Raw genomic sequence first — 17,703 nt, forward strand, 5'->3', positions numbered from 1 at the left:
GCTCTTGCTGGAGCTCTTACCGGCGTTCGGCAAATACGATAATGAAGGAAAATCACGAGAACCACGTCCAGAAAATGAATTGCTCCATGGGTCAGCGAGATCCAAATGGAGCAAGTGAGGTTTCCCTATTATTTAATCATTGCATAATTAAGCAATGGACACCAGACTAAAAACGAGCAATAAAAATGATGCTATAACAAAAACAATAATAAAAGCTAACATTTATCAAGAGCTTACCCTCTCGGTACAGCCCTGAACTCTTGACTTTCATTAATTTGTTTAATCTTCACAAATACAATTAGCAGCCGATCTGACAGTATGATCTGTGAGGGAACACGTGTGCATGTGTAGAAATTTCTAGAAGCATCCTCAGCAGTGGTTATCTCTGCAAAGCATTAGACAAGCTGGTAAAGTGCCTGTCTCAAAGTAAATTAAAAAGGAATTACAGGGTCAGAGATGAAGTCGAAAAAAGATGATTAAAAAAAAATTCTCATAGCTTCTAACAATCATTTTGTTTAAATTACTTGGGGAATAGAAAGACACAGATTTATTTTCACCAGCAAAGTTCTCAGCCCCATATGATGAGCCCACTGTGTGTGTGTCTCCCCGTGTGTCTGCACTCACTGCCCCACTGTGGGGGCCACAGCCAGCACTGGGGCAGGACGGAGAGAGACTGACACCAGGGAGGTGGGGGTGCGGTGCCAGGCCTTGGAGCGCAGACAGTGGAGCCCCACAGTCAGAATTAGTGGCTCCGCTGAATGGAGAAGTAACCTGCGTCGTGTGGAGTCACACTTTGTCCGTGTCTAGCAGACGGTGCTTCCACAGCTCTGCACGACACTTGGATGCTTGTCACTGCTGTGCCCTCACTGGCCTGTGGAGAGTGTGTGGAGATGGCGCCTCCAGCCACCCCACCCAGCACCCTCTTGTTCCAGCTTTTCCGGGGCCACAGAGATGGCTCGTTGGCGAGGGCAGGGGATGGACTCACAGCAGCACTGGTGTTTCCCCCTCCAGAAGTGTTATTTTTTAAACATGTCTTTTTACAAGGCATTATCATTGCCTCCAATATCCAATTTCTTACAATTTTTCTTAGCAGTCCAGCCTGTATAGAGAATAAGACACATGTAAAAATTCTAGACCTCTTCTCTCCAAGGGTACAATTTCAGGCTTTGAAGATTGAGAAAGAATGCATTAGAATCCCCTTACCTAGCTACTTCATGAATAATTATCTCAGGCCTGCCAGCCAGGTCTTCCAAAACGTGGGTGCCCGGGGACAGCAGACCCCTGGCAGGCTTGGTCCCCATCCTGGAGCAAGGACCAGCTGCACCCTGTAGGGTCAGTGCCTCCTCTGCTCCAGGTCTGTGCTGCACAGATGTCTCATTTGCAGAATGAGAAAATGACTCATACCTGCTCTATACAACTGGAAAGGCCTCTCACGACCGGGGATGCTACAGGGGACCACAGAGAGCACGGCACGCTGCTCCCTGTGGGCAAGCTCTGCCCAGACCAACACTCACGCCCCTCGGCCCAGGGGGTCCAGCCCGCTCTGTCCCACTCTATGTTGGGGGAGGGTAAGTGAGTAGTATTTGTGTCTATTGTCCTGAATTCTTTCTTAGATGTTGAAATAATGATGGCAGTTTATTCCACAAATAATGAAAGAGCAATTTATAATTAATACAGAGTTACTGGGCATTTTAAAGAACACTTGGTAGTAGCTAAGGTTAAAGGTTAGAATTCCTTTTGTGCCTCTTCCTCACTCTGTTATCTTGGGCAAGTTATGTAGCCTCTCCAAGCCTCCATTTCTGCATCTGTAAAATGTACATCATCATATCAACTTGCAAGGTGCTTGGTAGGGAATGGATAGGATCATTTACGTGCAACCTCCTAACAGGGTCTGCAGGTGTCTGGCTCCTAGCCAGTGCCCAGCTGTCATCTCGGTGCCTCTCAGTCCTTGGAGCTGCACACCTGTGTGGACTTCTCTGGATGTCAGGTGTCAGGAAATCATCGACCTTCTAAGGGCTGGCATAATGCCTTCTAATTTTTCTAAAGGTTTTGCAGCATTAGGAAGCCAAAGATGTGTTAGCTAGAATGGTTGGTCAATTTCACTAACCTTGCAGGCTAGAAAAGACTGCTGATTCGTTGTGTTGGCTGAAGAGACAGACTTTCAGTATGTTTGTGCTAAAGATTTCTTTGCTATTTTACCATTTGATTAAAGAAAGTATGGTCACAGTCTATTTGTGTGTGTTCTGCGTTGTCCCTTTGTCTTCCCATACTTTCTAGAAAGTCCTTTTCTTGGGGGAAATTGCTCGTGTGCAGGTAACATTTCTGAACGTTTTACAACTCCAGACTGGCCGGGAGGGATATTTACTGCTGGGACTCAGGTTTCGGAGGGTGGGAGGAGTGGTGGCTGTGGCCAATCAGAAGGCATATCTGCTCAGCTCATTTGCATCTTGCAGCCCACTTTCCAGCTCCTGCCTTCTCAGTGGTGAAATATACCCTTTGGGGGTTGTCACCGCTTTGGTTAAGATTTCCTTTTACTCCTGAGCTACTAGAGCATTCTTGATGACAGCTATTTCGCATGTGCACATGGGTAGGGCTGTCAGAGGACGAAAACCGCCCTGTCCTGTGGCTGCACCTGAGGAAGACGGGAAAACAGCATTGAATCCTGGCCCAGGTGAATCACTGCTCATTAACATTGATTTACGGCTTGTTGTTTTTCTTTGGCTCCATGTGACATAAGTACCCAGTACAAAGGCAAACACGTGTGAGACTGCTTTTAAAGGGAAATTAATTTTTGCAAAGGTAATGATGTTCTAAAATTGGAAAAAGTGCAACTCGGGAAAAAATAGATGAAACGCACCCTAAGCCGATGAAACTCCTCTTTTCTGTCCAAGATTTTTCTGAGCAGTAAAGCTCTTCTCAATGTGCTGTCAGATGCTTCCATTATTTAAAAATATTTTTAACACAGGAAAAAGTTAATAATTTTCATATTGTGTATTTCGCAATGCTGCCTGATCATCTGGTGCTGCCCCAGATGTCGGCTCACACCGAGCAACCAGGTTTATGGCTTAAAACTGATCCTGTGTAAGACCTCGTTCCAGAGCCCTGAAAAAAAACTGCCACGTGAGGGGCTTGGTCATTGCTACAGGAACACGGGAACATTAGACAGACGTAGGCCCTGACTCGGACACCGCAGAACGCAAGGGCGTGCTTCTCACCGGGAATAATAGCAAGACGTGGACTTCTTGAATGTTATGTTGATATTTGTATAAAAGAAGCTATGTGGGGGAAATTAAAGTACAAGAAAACACTCAAATATAATTCCGGTGTGAGCCAGACCCAGCCATGCAGGTGGGTGGAAGCCGTCCAGAGGGGTGGCTGGACTCAGTTCTCGGTGACAGTGAGGAATGTGTGTCTGGGTGAAAATGCCAGGAAGAAAGATTACCCCCCTCCACCCCACCCCCCGGGCCAGAGGTGTAAACAGATTTCTGAACCAGCATCTGTGTGCCCGCAGAAGGGCAGGGAGGGTGGTGGGTGACATCAGTGGTTTCCACTTACCTCCAAAGAGGAAGGCGGCAGAATGGTCCTCCCCCGGCTGCAGGAGCAGCTCGGTAAATGTAAGCATAGCCGCCCGTGGTCAGTCAGAGGGCCCAGTCTGGTGCCATAGGGCGCCCCACCTCTGCCGGTCCTACAGAGGGGCTGCAGTGAGGCCAAGCCCAGCTGCAGACAGGCCTCGGAGAGGGAGGGCGTGGGGAAAATGGAAGTTACTGTGGCTGGGATTCTCACCTGACCCGGGTTGGCTGGCTCACTGCACACGTGTGGGCAATCCCTTGTTACTGACTCTATATAAAGAGCTCTGCCCGGCGCTCGAGGCTGTACGGCTGCAGAAGAGCAGAGGCTGGAATGGTGGCAGGGCCTGGGACGGAGAAGGACTACACCCTGCAGACACGAGCCGAGTGCTGGACCCGCCTCGGACCGCAAAGCTGGGTAATAGCTCTTTTACCCCAAGAATGTTCCGTTGTCATTCCTAGGTCTCCCTGAATCCATAGTGAACTTGCCCGGGGCTGAAACCCATCGGCAAGACAGAGGGCATGTCTCAGACTGATGTCTCCTGGCTGAGAGTGACTTGCGTCCCTGTCCATGGGTCCCGGGAGATTTCTCTGCCTTCCGTTGGCTTCCTGTTGGCCCCAGGCCTCCTCTCTCTGTTCTCTAGCCCGGCCCTCCTCTCCTTGCTGGTGTGGTTCCCAGCTGTGTCTGTGGCCCTGGGCACTGCCAGTGGAGAAGGGCAGGGAAACTGTGCCCCCGTGTGGGGGTGTTTGCCCCCAGGATACCTTTGCATGAAGAGCAGAAACATTGGCCTGCAGTTCTGGGTGAGATTCCTGGGGTGCTGTAACAAAGCACTTCAACCGGGGGGTGAAGCAACAAAAACCTGTCCTGCCCCAGCTCTGGAGGCTGAAGCCCAGTTCAGGGCCACTCCTTCTGAGCCTGTGAGGGAGTCTCCCCCAGGCCCCTCCAGCTGTGGGGGGCTCACCACATCTGTGATGCTCCTTGGCTCATAGATGCTCCACTGATCCGCCGAGTCCTCTACAGTCCTCCCTGTGCACGTGTGCCTCTGTCCAATCCCCCCCATGTGGGGGACCCAGTCGTGTGGGGTTGGGCCCACCTAATGACCTCATCTTAATATAGTCACGTGCAAAGACCCTATTTCCACCAACTGTCTATTCAATAGTACTGGGGGCAAGGACCTAACATCTTTTGCAGGGAACGATCCAACTTGGAGAAGCTGTCGGGGTGACTGCTCAGAGCCTGGTGCACCCGGAAGGGTTCTGCAGCCCGGGTCATCCACCACTGGGGGCGTGAGCAGAGCAGGAATGCACCACACAGATTCACCCCAGTTTGAGTGGCAGTCCTTGGAATGGGGCAGCCATGCATGAAGGTGTATAGTGCACACTAGCGTGCCTCAGTTTACCCTCAGAATTGGAAGGTGCCTTGATGCTGTTCTGTGGGGAGCGTGGTACCCAAGCCCCCAAAGGACCCAAGCATGCACATGGGAGCTGTGCTGTCTGAGCAGCCTCTCCGTGAGGGTCCACCCGTCTGAGCAGACGGGATGCATGTAAGTGAAATAAGAGCCCGGCGCCTGACCAGGATGCTGAGGGGGCCTCATGGAAGAGGGGTGGCTGGGGGCTTTAAAAGGGGCAAAGACTTCTAAGATCCCCACTAGTTCCACCAAGGGCAGCTCTTGGAGGGCTTGTGGACTGATCAGGGTAAGAGCCACATGGCAGAAATGAGAGCACCTGAGACCAGGGTCTCAGTGACCGATACATCTCCAGGGAACATGTGAGCTCCAAGCACTGCCTTGGGTTTGAGATATCAACAGTGGAGAATCTGGTATAAAAAGTCTACAGTTGTATAGTTTTATATAAGCATAGTATAAAGTACAGAGTTGACATGGCATGGGGGCATTCTTCCTTCTGGGTCAGCTGACACTAGAGAGTTCAGTAATATTTGCCAACTTTTTCAACTGGGGGAGGTGATGGGAGGCATGGAAAGTAGAGTCTGATTCCTAATAAAGTACTTTCCAGAATGTTCTCTCCAGGAGAGGTAGCGCCCTCTGGGCTGCAAAGAGCAGGGCTCTCCCTCACCCCCAGGCTGTCTCCACCAGCCGTGGAGGTGACCTTTCCTTTGAAGGCTTGGCAGCGCCCTTTTACCACGGGCCTGGCAAGCTCATCCTGGCAGAAAGGCAGTGCTATTCCAGTGTTCTTCAGAAACCACAGCATTTAACATTTGTGGCAAGTTAGTGAACAGGAACATCAAAGAGAGATTCAAGGTCCACACAGCACAGAGAGGGTTCTTGGTTTTTGGCTTAAGACCTTACTGGGGAAACGGACTATTAACATTTTACAATACACATGTGGTCTGCCAGGGATCATGAAAAAGGAGAGAGACTTTGAGTTCTGGGCTTCCTCCTGGCTGCTGACTGGTTCCCAGGTCCCACGTCCTGTGGGGCACAGGCCCCTGCATCTATCCCGCAGCCTTATGAGGCTGAGCCAGGTCAGGAAGCCTGGCAGGAGGGGCATGCAGTGGCTTCTAACCAGAATTAACGTAAGTCACATGTAATCTGTCAGCCGAGGGTGGCTTCCCTGTCTCATGACGCCTTGGTTTGTGGAGAGGTAAGGCAAGTGAACCCTGATGCCATTTTCATAAACGGCTCAGCGATGCTGGCAGGACAGTCCCCACGCCTGCGGGGTGGCTGGGTCTGTGTCGGGGTCATCATCTCCTGCCCTGGCCCTCATCTCTGGCTTGTGTGCTTGAATGTAAGCTGTCTCGGCCACCTCAGGCTGCGTAACAGAGCGTCACAAACTGGGCTGCTTAAACGCATTCACTTCTGGAGGCGGGAAGCCCCAGATCGAGGCACTGGCAAAGCTGGCGTCTGGCGAGAGCCCCCCACCTGGTCCACAGAAGGCCGCCTTCTTGCTGTGTTCTCCCCTGGCAAAGGGACAGAGCTCTGGTCTCCTCCTCTTCCTTAAGGACACTGATCCCATCAGGGGCCCCACCCTCATGATCTCATCACGTCCCAGAGGCCCTGCATCCAGGTTCTACCACATTGGGGTGCAGGCTTTCAACATGCAGGTTTGGAGACATGACTCCATTCATAGCAAAAGTCGTAAGACCTAGTGTGAGGGGCTCCTGACGTGCCAGCATGCTCACAAGCCCTCACATGCATTATTTCCTCTTTGGCTCACGTCCTTGGCCTCAGATTGAAGGAATGACCCCTGTGCCTGGGACACAGAACGGCCATTGGGTCAGATGTGAGGAAATGGGTAGAAACATCAGCATCATTCGAGATAAATGCACTTCCTGGACATGTCATAGGCCTCCCCCCGAGAAATAAAGCCGTGTGAGACGGAGCTCTGTGTGCTGAGGAGACACCGGCTCTGCTCTTGATGAGGCCCTGGAATGGAGTGATGAGACGCAGCACCAGGGGGAAGCTGGGTGGAAACGCAGTCGCAGCCCAGGCCTCTGCCATGTCCGCGGGGAATGTGCAGCTGGGACGGCCCCCCAAGAGGCCCTGATGAAGGTGGGGGCGGGATCTGCAGTGTGGATGGTGGTCCAGGTGAGAAGAGGCAGCCTCTTCTGCGTGAGGAGTGAGGCTGCAGACCTGCATGTAGATTGTCAAATAAAACCATGAATCTCAGTTTAGGATTTCCTAAGTCAACGGAAGTGATGTCAGAGAACTGCCCCAGATACCCTCAGGGTCACAGACGCACCTCTAACCGGCAATTCAGGAACAAGGCAGGAGAGCATCAAAAGATGTGTGTTTGCACACCCAGCAATGCCAGAGGCCTCTGCAAGAAGCGAGGCAGCCTGCTGGGAGTCTTGCAAAAATGACTTCTGGGGGACAGCGCTGCAAGCTGAAAGGTGTCCAATCCTGCTGCTATACATTTGTTGGAAAGACTGTGCCAGAAAAACAGTAATTCCAGAAGCATCTGTTGTTGGGTCTAAGGATTATTGCATACTTGTAATGATAACTTTAAGTCTGTATAAAATATATTAAAATAAATGTATTTGTCTTCAAGATAAAAAAAAAAATCAAGTGAACTTTTTTTTTCACTATTTACTATGAAATTTCATTCTTTTTTTTAAGGTGGATTTTCCTGAAAACAGGTGACCCCAGATGACACTGATGTTCATTCAGCCCCTGCTGCTTTCGCTGTGGTTAAACTTGAGGCCCCTGATTGTACAGTCCAGGTAAGAATGTAGGGTGCACCGCCGGAGTTCCGACTGTGGCGTCCTGGGGAAATGGTTGGTGTCTGGGTCGGGTTAACATTTCCTGAGGGTGGCTTATGGGTGGATTCCTCCACCTGAAGATCACAGATGGCTGCCTTCCCATCAGGAGACCTCAGCACAGGAAAGAGAAATGACAGCAAGGTCTTGATATCTGAAGTTTTAGAATTTTAATCCCAGCTTAGATTTTGACATTTCCTCATTTGTTCTATCAAAGAAAGGGGGAAAATACCAATACAAAACTGTCCCGTCACCAATAATGCATAAGGTGAAAGAACTACAAAGTGGTTTCTACAAACACTAAGATTCCAAAATAAAAATGTATGTGTTGAGATAGATTGTGGGAGGTGACAGCCCAGGTGCAGGACAATGCAGTGGGCCGGTGGTGCCTACGCCCAGGTTCACACAGGTGTTCCCGTCCGGCGCCGTGTTCTGCTGCATACAAGCTGGCCTGTGGGTTCGCGATGGGGTGGAGGGGCTGGAAGGGGTGAACAGTGGGTGAATTGCGGGGTTCCTCTTGGGATGCAAGGCAAACCCCTCAGCAATGTCAGGAAGTACGGAGGGTGGGTATGTCTCAGCAGGAGTGATGTGAAACTGCAGAACTGTTTACAGGTCAGAGGCGGGATGAATTCAAAGTCACCTAAAAGTTATATTTCTGAGAAACAAGTTCAAACATCTAACTGGCCAAGGTTAACTAGGGGATCTATTACCAGAATGTCACAGATAAATGACCCATGAGGACAGAAAGGGACCCTTGAAGTTGAAACAGAGGCTGAGCTGAAGGGGAAATGCAGAGAAGCTGGCTGCCCGGCTGGAGGCGGCAGGGCTGAGCGCCAGCCGGAGGGCTGGGGGAGGTGCTGGGACGGCCCATGTCCGTGTGCCTGACCAGGTGGCCAGGGCGTGACTGGGCCAGCTCAGGATGGCAGAGCATTGAGGCTGGGGTCTGGCATGGTTATTCCAGACGTCTCGGTGTGAACTGCCAGCCAGGGCTGCGGCAGGCGGCATTCCCCAGGGCTGGGGGATCGCAGGGCCCTGCTGAAGGGCAGTTCCTAAAGGGAAGATGTCGACGTGCATTTGACAAGACACAGTAAGCCGTAGAGCTGAGCCATGGCCAGGAAGGAAGGCCAGGCCCGGGACCTGGGCGCACACTTCCTCCTCCTCCCGCAGGTGAGGGAGGTGCCTCCCAGGGAATGGGCAGTGGGCTCGGCCCAGCACGTGGCTGCTGCCGCATCAGATGCAGTAGATGGTGCTGTACTGGTCGTGGGGCCTGCCAGCGCAGGAGGAGGGCAGAGTGAGCAGCAGGGCTGGGGCAGGGGCTCCGTGCTGGGTGGTGGCTGCCCCAGCCCCGTGGGAGGCTGGGGGCTTGCCTAAGGACCTCTGAGCCGCCCAGGCAGGGAGCCTCTCCTTAGGGGCAAGCGGGCGCCCTGCCTGTCCGAGGGCTGAGGAGGGCTGTTCAGGAGGGACCTTGTTCATGGATCAGCGCAGGGAGGGCGCTGACAATCAGGCCATTTGAGACCCATCAGGTTTTGCCAGATGTCGAGGCTTACAGACTTTAGGTCTTACAACGTGGTCAGGTGCAGGGATCAGTGGCACCCTTGTCACGCAGGCCGGTGACACCACTGTGCTGGAATGAGGTGGACGGGATAGAGGGACAACAGGCACACCTTATGGCATGCCCCAGCCACCCAGCCAGGGTCTGGGAATAGGGCTGAGTCCCAGCCAGGATGTGGGCTGGCCACGCAGGTGGGACGGCGATGAGAGTTGCTGCCCACACCTCTTGCCTCTGTTGGGCTGCGTCAGGCCTTCCGACAGAGGCCTGGGCGACTGAGCTGTGAACCAGCGGGGTCAAGGGAAGCAGGAGGCCTTAGGGGAAAGCCTGTGTTCCTGGTGAGGAGACCTGGACCAGCAGTCAGGACACTCACCTTCACTCCAGTGCGAGGCATTCAGCAGTGTGCCGTCTGCAGAGAGGATCGTAGTGACGCAGCGCGCCCCTCACGGTGATGAGACCCTAGATGTGAGATACTATGAAACACTTCTCAGCGGGAAGACGTCGTATTCACACTCGGTTTCCTTTGTTCTTTTTGTGAATGTGAAGTATTTAAAGCAACTAGTGCTAGGTGACAAGTTAAAGGGGATTTTTTTTTTCCTGGATAATTATTTTTTATTGAAGGGTAGTTGACACACAGTATTACATTAGTTTCAGGTGTGCAACACAGTGATTCAACATTTATATACATGATAATTCTAGGTACCAGCTATCACCATACCAAGTTGTTACAATATTTTGACTATATTCCTTATGCTGTACATTACATCCCGGTTACTTATTTATTTTACAATTGGAAGTGTGTTTATATACACACACACACACACACACACACACATATATATATATATATATATTTTTTTTTTGTGAGGGCATCTCTCATATTTATTGATCAAATAGTTGTTAACAACAATAAAATTCTGTATAGGGGGTCAATGCTCAATGCACAATCATTAATCCACCCCAAGCCTAATTTTCGTCAGTCTCCAATCTTCTGAGGCATAACAAACAAGTTCTTACATGGTGAACAAGTTCTTACATAGTGAATAAGTTCTTACATGGTGAACAGTACAAGGGCAGTCATCACAGAAACTTTTGGTTTTGCTCATGCATTATGAACTATAAACAGTGAGTTCAAATATGAATACTCATTTGATTTTTATACTTGATTTATATGTGGATACCACATTTCTCTCTTTATTATTATTATTTTTAATAAAATGCTGAAGTGGTAGGTAGATACGAGAAAAAGGTAGAAAACATAGTTTAGTGTTGTAAGAGAGCAAATGTAGATGATCAGGTGTGTGCCTGTAGACTATGTGTTAATCCAAGCTAGACGAGGGCAATAAAACATCCACGGATGCAGAAGATTTCTCTCAAAACAGGGTGTGTGTGAGGTTCTAAGCCTCACCTCTGCTGATCCCCATTTTCTCACCTGATGGCCCCCCTGTGACTGTGCCTGTCTTAGGTTGTTCCTCCCTTGAGAAATCTTACCCGTCTCTGGCTAACCAGTCATTTAAAGGGGATTTTTAAGTTTTATTTTGTTTTTTTAAGTAGTTGATCACTTTTCAGTGCTCTTAAAAAATAAAATGAAAAATAGGAATGATACCCTCTTTTTAGTTGGGCTGGTTTTGAGAAGGCTGCTATGTCATAAAAAATGAAGAGATAAACACTAAAACCAGACAAAGATATTATAAAAAAACTACAGAACAATATCTCAATGAGCACAGATGCAAAAATTATCAGAGTATTAGCAAATCAAATCTAGCAATGCATACAAAGAATTATACACCACAACCAAATGAATTTATCCCAGTGTAAAAGTTTCAAGATTCAAAAATCAATTAATGCTGTTCATGAATTCTTAGAGCAGCTTAATTCGTAATCTACGTAACTTGGAAGCAGCTGAAATTTATTCCATGGAATGTTATTTACAGTGGGCAATGGAATATTATTCAACACTAAAAAGAAATGAGCTATCAGGACATGAAAAGACAGGGAGAGGAAACTTAAATGCATATTGCTAAGCGAAAGTAGCCAATTTGAGAAGACTACTTACTATATGATTCAAACCACAGGACATTCTGGAAAAGACAGAATTCTGCAGGCAATAAAAAGATCAGTGGTTGTCAGTAGTGGGGTTGGAGGGGTGAATGGGTGGAGCACAGGGATTTTTTTTAGGACAAAGAAACCATTCTGTATGATATGATCATGAGGGATACATGTCGTCATACATGTGCCCAAAGCCTTTGAATGCACCTCACCAAGATTGACCCTGAGACAACCTGTGGATTCTGGGTGACAGGGATGTGTGGATGCAAGTCCATTAGTTGTGACAAATGTCGCATCTGGTGGTGATGTTGTTAGTGAGGGAGGCTGGGGGGGGTGCAGGGGGCTGGTGGGAAATCTATCTTGTACTCAGTTTTACTGTGAACCTAAAGATGCTCTAAAATTGAAGTTCCTTAATTTAAAAAAGTAACGAAGTAAAAAAACCAAAATCGTGTTGCAGAGTCACATCGCAGTGGGGTAATGCATGCACACATGTGAGTGACAGGGCGTGCCGAAGTGGGCATAGAAATAATAAGACATCTGTAACACTAGCAACACAGTTTACCTTTGGGAAACAGAAGAAAGGGCCAAAGTCGGACAGCAGTCAGAGGACCTTTCTCTGTAATATTCTACTTTTTAAAATAGACAATGAATTTATAAACTCTTGTAATTTGCCAGTAATTAGGAATGTACGAATAAGTGAACTATTGCTTGCAAAAAGCCCAGAAAAGTAAACAGCACTTGCTCTGTAGTACCAACTATCAGTATTTCGTGATATAGCAGATGTAATATGTATTCTTCATAAGTAAGAGCAGCAAACAAGAAAAAGGAGGAAATAAAAAATGGTGGAGCTCCGACATCTTTACATCTGGCTCAGTGGCAGGAAGGATTCGGGCCCAGGGAGGTGGCACAGGAGGCTTGATGGGCAAGGGATTTGTAATCATGCAGACGTCATCCACAGTCCCGAGGGCAGAGGCCCCTGGGCGCCCAACTTCTCACACTCAGCAAAGAGGTGGTAAAGCCTTGCTCTGTTCCTGTTGCTGGAAACCAGGAATGCCGCATAATTTCCTTGCCCTAAAATCAGGGCATGGTGTTCAAGAGAATGACCTGGGAAATCTTTCCCTTTCTCTCTCTGTATCTTTATTTTGAAGGTAGCATTTTCACGCTTGTTCTGAGAGGCCACCACCCTTGTTCCCCTCTTGCCAGCCAGAATGCTCTGGATTCTGCAGAAGGCTTTCATTGGGCTACGGCTGCCCGTTTGGGTTTGTGCTGGTGACGTTGCTAAATGAATCTCAGTGGCTCAGAATTGTTTACGTTTGCTTTACACATATGTGCACCTGGCAGAGGCTCAAAATATTCATATATTTTGTTTCATTGGTTTAAAGAGCATAAACAACCAGAATGAGTTGATTTCTGCTTGTATTAGCACCGGGGGTTTTTTAAGAGGTGGGCAGGGGATGTGGCTTGAAGGCTATCAATTTAGATTCCTATTTCCTTCCAGAAACTTCCCGGTGACTGCAATGCTTCGGGAACTGCCCTGTAGGTGTGCGCTGGGGTCTCCGGGCTCTGCACGGCCTGCTTTCCTACTGAGCCCGCTCTCCCTACCCCGGGTAGTGCCCCTCCTCCCCACCGACCCCACTTTCCTCTCTGCTCCTCACCTCTGTTGGCAGTGCCCCGGGAGGAAGAATTTAAGCGATCACATGACAGAATAAATATGCACGTCTGAAGGATGGCACAAGGTTGGATAATTTTTTGGCAAGAATGAGGCCAATGAAACGCCCTCTCTCCCGGCTCCCTAGCTGGAGGATCGGGGCTGTGCTGGCTGCAACGGCTTCGGTCCACAGGCCTCCTAATTAATGACTCAGCTGATTCTTAATTTACTTCTGTCAACAGGCCAAGAACAAGCAACTGCTTTTATCGATCATCGCTTATAACTTTCCTTCCAAAAGAAGCAGGAGGGACAAGACCAGGGCCTGGGATTGCAAAGCCAGGCTGAGGTGGTCCCCTCGCGCTGGCCCTGCACGCAGGGCCCCTCCCTTAGGAGCTTCCTGGGAGGGACACCCAGCGGGCCAGGTGCCTGTCTGACAGCCCGGGGCTCACCCCTCCTCGGAAGCCGGAGGCCAGGGCGGGAGCACTTGCGCCTCTTTGATCCGAGGAGGCATCTCAGCCTAGGGCTGAAGGCAGTTTAAGTCATACTGATTTCCCGCCATATCACTCATTAAGGAAATGGAGAAATGACCTAGAATTAGTTTCCCAGACCTAATCCTGTGTCTGCCGGAACCTAGTTGAGTTGGTTGGGAAGGTTTCAAGTTCCTCATTTTCCAAGGCGGGAATAGGAGTAAATGCTCTGGTGGACTGAAAGGAGCCCAGGACTGCACAGGTTCTCAGCAGGTGTTTACGGAAAAGGCGGAGGAACCTGCGTGTGAGGCCCACTCTCTGTGTCTCTTACTGGAAGCCAGAGGCAAATGACTGAATTCCCCAGGAAGCTCAGGCGCCTCTCTGCCCACAGGCACCCTGCTTCATCGGGGTGGAAAATGTCACGATGGTCGGGAAGCGCCATCGCAGACGGTAGCCATGTAGTGCGTGGTGGGTGGACAGTCAGTGTCGAAGTTAGATTGATGTATCAGCATCAAAAATCCTAAAGATGTATGGTGGATTACAGATACTGGCTCTTACTGGTTCTCCTGGGATGGTTTTTGAGGCCCACAGGATGTCATAGATGGTGAGGGATTATTTCCGGGAAGCCAGTAGGCTCACAGGGGCCTGACAGCTCTAGGCTTCACCGTGCGGGCAGCCAGGTGCATTCTAAGATGTCTAAAGTGCCCCCAAAGGGGTCCTGGGGTGCTTTTCTGCATTGGGGTGACATCGCTTCATCTCCAGAGTAGTGGACAGCACCAAGAGCATCTCTACTTTGCTGGTAGCCTCCAAGCACCATGGCTTCGAGGATTTAGGGTCCAACTCACTTTGCAGAAATCATCTCATCCATTCCAGCCGGGATGTCTGATGTCTGTGCACCCCTGGGAGGGCCTGTGTCCTGTCCCATGGCACGGCTAGGCTCCCACATCTCAGCTTCCATCTCCTTTCAGGCTCAACTATGACCAAAGTAAAGGGAAGGAGGCAGAAAGCATAGATGCTGCTTCTGAAGTCAACAGGCAAAATTCAGAGAGGACAGACATGCCCTTTGATGCCAAGATTAGAGGATATCTTTGCAGCTACATCTAACCGTTAGTTATGTATTTGTTGAAATACAAGTTGAAAACGTGGGGTCTGGAAAAGGAGAAAGTGGAACTTCCAGAATATGTACTGGGTGTGACTTAGAGGCGGGTTTGATTGCACAGGGGAGACCAGAATAGTTGTGTTAAGAAGTGTCTTCAAATACGTCTGTTCTAAAAGCCACTTTATAACAATGCAAGGCTTTTTGTTTTCTTTTTTGCTGATATGACACTAATCTACAGCTGTGTGTCTTCACAGACTTTCTGTATCTTCTCAGGTTAACAAATCTCTTTGCAAAATCTGCTTACTAGTTAATGATGGTCTCTTAAGGAAAGCAAAAACGTAAGCTCCAGAGCATCCCGCTGCAGATCACAGATCTCGTGACCCTTTGGATGACAAGGCATAGACTTCTATTCCCCCAGCTGTGCTGTGTTTCTTTAAGAAATTTTAATCAGCCTCCCCCTCCCTCTTACACGCTTCAGGCTTTATTGTGCTAATCTACATTTCAGTCCTATTTGAAGAGTTTCCAGTTAAGCTAGTGATTTTTTCATGGTTCTTACTTGTAACACCTATTGCTAATCAGTCACCTCCCATCAGGGCTGCTTTCTGGCAGTAATAATTCCCAGGGGCCTGAGAGAACAAGGCCCAGTGGACACCCACCAGTCGTGGGGTGGGAAGGCACGTTTCTGCCCTCATCCACTGGGGTGGAAAGTCCGAGCCAGTGCAGCTCCTCCAGCCCCGATTCGGCGCGTGACTCGCTCACAGTGCAGCCCCGGTGCCCTGGGGGCGGCAGAGGGAGCAGGGCCCTCGTCCAGGGATTGTGGGTACGTGGGTCACGTTTTCTGCTTGCATATGGCTGCAGTCAGCTTTCCCAAAACACAGCCTTTGTTTTGTCACAGAAATGTTTTATGACCCTTCTCTGAAGTAGCGTTTACTTTATGTGGCTACTGCCCTTCAACCTATGAAGACTGGCCACCCTTTCATGCAAAGATCTGACTTCAGAGGTCACCTTCTGGCCAGAGAAACACGGTGGCATCACCAGGTAACATAATCATAGATATTATGAAAAAGAGCTTCGGATTTGGAATCAGGGCACCTGCCCACCCCCCCAGCTCTGCCGAGAAGGGCTGCTCCCCTACCCAGGGCTGGTAAGTTCTCTGACTCTTGCTTCTCTGCTCCTCAAGGCAGTAGAAATGCCCAATTTTCCTACCACTGGAGATTATTGTAAGGGTCAAAATAAAAGTGAGGGGGAAAGTGCTTTGTAAAATTTACTAACCATATAAATAAAGTGTTATCTCATTTACCCCCCATCAGCTTGTACAGAAATTTCTACTTCTAAATTCCAATCTGAGACATCTCAGAAAGTGATTTAATTTTGTTCATGTAGAAAATGATGATTTATGAGATCACAGGGAATTGCTTTAGTTTTATAATAGGAGACCCCATGTTGTTGCTTCTCCTGGGAAGTACGTTTAACTAGCTGGCTTATGAATTGCAGATAATCTGGGGAAAATGTTTTTCTTGTCCTGCACATAGAAGCCATCCTGGAAAAGGTTATAATAGGCCTGAAGTATTAGTGCCAATTATACTTATTTTGGTCTCGTGGTGCCATTAGATGACAGGCTCTGGTTCATCCTTCTGGGCAGAGTACAAGATGCACCTGCTCAGGTGCTGAGGCCAGCCTTCTCAGCAGGCCAGACTGCCACAAAACTGGGTCATGGTGGGACTGGGGCTTCTCAAAAAATGCCACTTGTTCACAAAACACAAGTTTTTCCAATGAAGCTGTAAGCTTTCTGTTTACTTTTAGCAAAAAAATACAATATTTTTTCTGTTTGCTGAACTATATAGTTTTTTGGGGTGGAGTTATCTGTTCATGTGAGTTCACTGTATTTGACCTCTTACATTGTCTGTATCTGCACATAGGTTTGGATTTTTTAATATCTGTTTAAAACAATATTTATCTTTTGTTTCTCTAATATTTTATTGCACAAACTGTTTTTCTTGAAGATGATACATGAGAAAAATTGTACATGTACCAATTTTATAAGTATTGAGCAACAAGAGCCTGTCTTTAGACATCGAGATACCCAAGGAGACTCTTCTTTGCTGGTTGTTTAAGAGTCTCTGTCCGTGTGATATTTGCATTGGTCAGGGGTCTCCAGAGAAGTGAAACAGAAAGCGGGGGGTCCAGGGGAGGGAGAGGAAGAGAAAGATCAAGAGGTTTAAGGAATTCGCTCAAGAGATGGGGAGGCTGAAGTGTTGGGAGTCCGCAGGCTGGCAGGCTAGAGGCCAGTGCGGGTCGCGGTCCCGAGGCTGAGCTCCCCTGGCAGCCAGCTGGACACTCAGGCAGGGTTTTTACATTGCAATCTTGAGGACTCCTTCTTTGGGAAACTTCTGTCTTTGAGTTTAAGGCCTTCAGCTGATTAGAGGAGGCCCGTCTACACTATGGGGGGTCAGTACTTTCCTCGGAGCCTACTGGTTTAGGTGCTGATGCCATCCTGAGAACACGTCCACATTCACACCTAGACTGGTATTTGGCCAGACAACCCAGGTCCAGTAGCTTAGCCAGTTAGATGCACAAAATTCACAGTCATAAATCCTAAAACAGCTTTTTCAAAACTGGGTCATGTAACTGGAATCTCAGTGATGAAAGGTCGCAAAGGCATCTTCGTTACAAGGCAACCACCCTGTGTTTGTTTGTCCCCAGGGAAGAAACAGCCACACTGTGATTCTGTGTGCCAACAGCCTAAACTGGCTCATCATCATCTCACTGGGGGTACACCCTGAAGCCACATACTGGGGTCACTCCATGAAGAGGCGATGGCCATTTTAGAACCTGAAATAAATGCTTTTATGTTTTGTTTTGTTACTTTAACTGCACAGCACAAGCATCTTGGGCACATGGAAACTTCATGAATAATGAATGTACCATGACTAACACATTTCTCTGTCCAGGAAGTTCTCAGGAAACCCAGAACTAGTGCATTGCCTCCAAAAGGTCAGGTTGCTTTTAGGGAATTATCAAAAAAACAAAAAACCAGTCTCTGAATCCCCAAATCAAAAATCCTTCCCCATCTAACCCAAACATGTTATCTAAAAAATTATGCCAAAAT

At 48.7% G+C, this 17,703-nt stretch overlaps 1 long non-coding RNA gene across 1 annotated transcript; it reads left to right on the forward strand.

The window, feature by feature from the left end:
• Window positions 1-3,872: 3,872 nt before the first annotated feature.
• LOC130684252 (uncharacterized) lies at window positions 3,873-17,444 on the forward strand. Its single transcript, XR_008998441.1, has 3 exons — window positions 3,873-3,984; window positions 7,643-7,746; window positions 17,298-17,444. It is a non-coding gene; the product is annotated as an uncharacterized LOC130684252 (long non-coding RNA).
• The last annotated feature ends 259 nt before the right edge of the window (window positions 17,445-17,703 follow it).

Source organism: Manis pentadactyla, chromosome 6 (genome assembly GCF_030020395.1).
Source record: "Manis pentadactyla isolate mManPen7 chromosome 6, mManPen7.hap1, whole genome shotgun sequence".
Lineage (NCBI taxonomy): Eukaryota > Metazoa > Chordata > Mammalia > Pholidota > Manidae > Manis > Manis pentadactyla.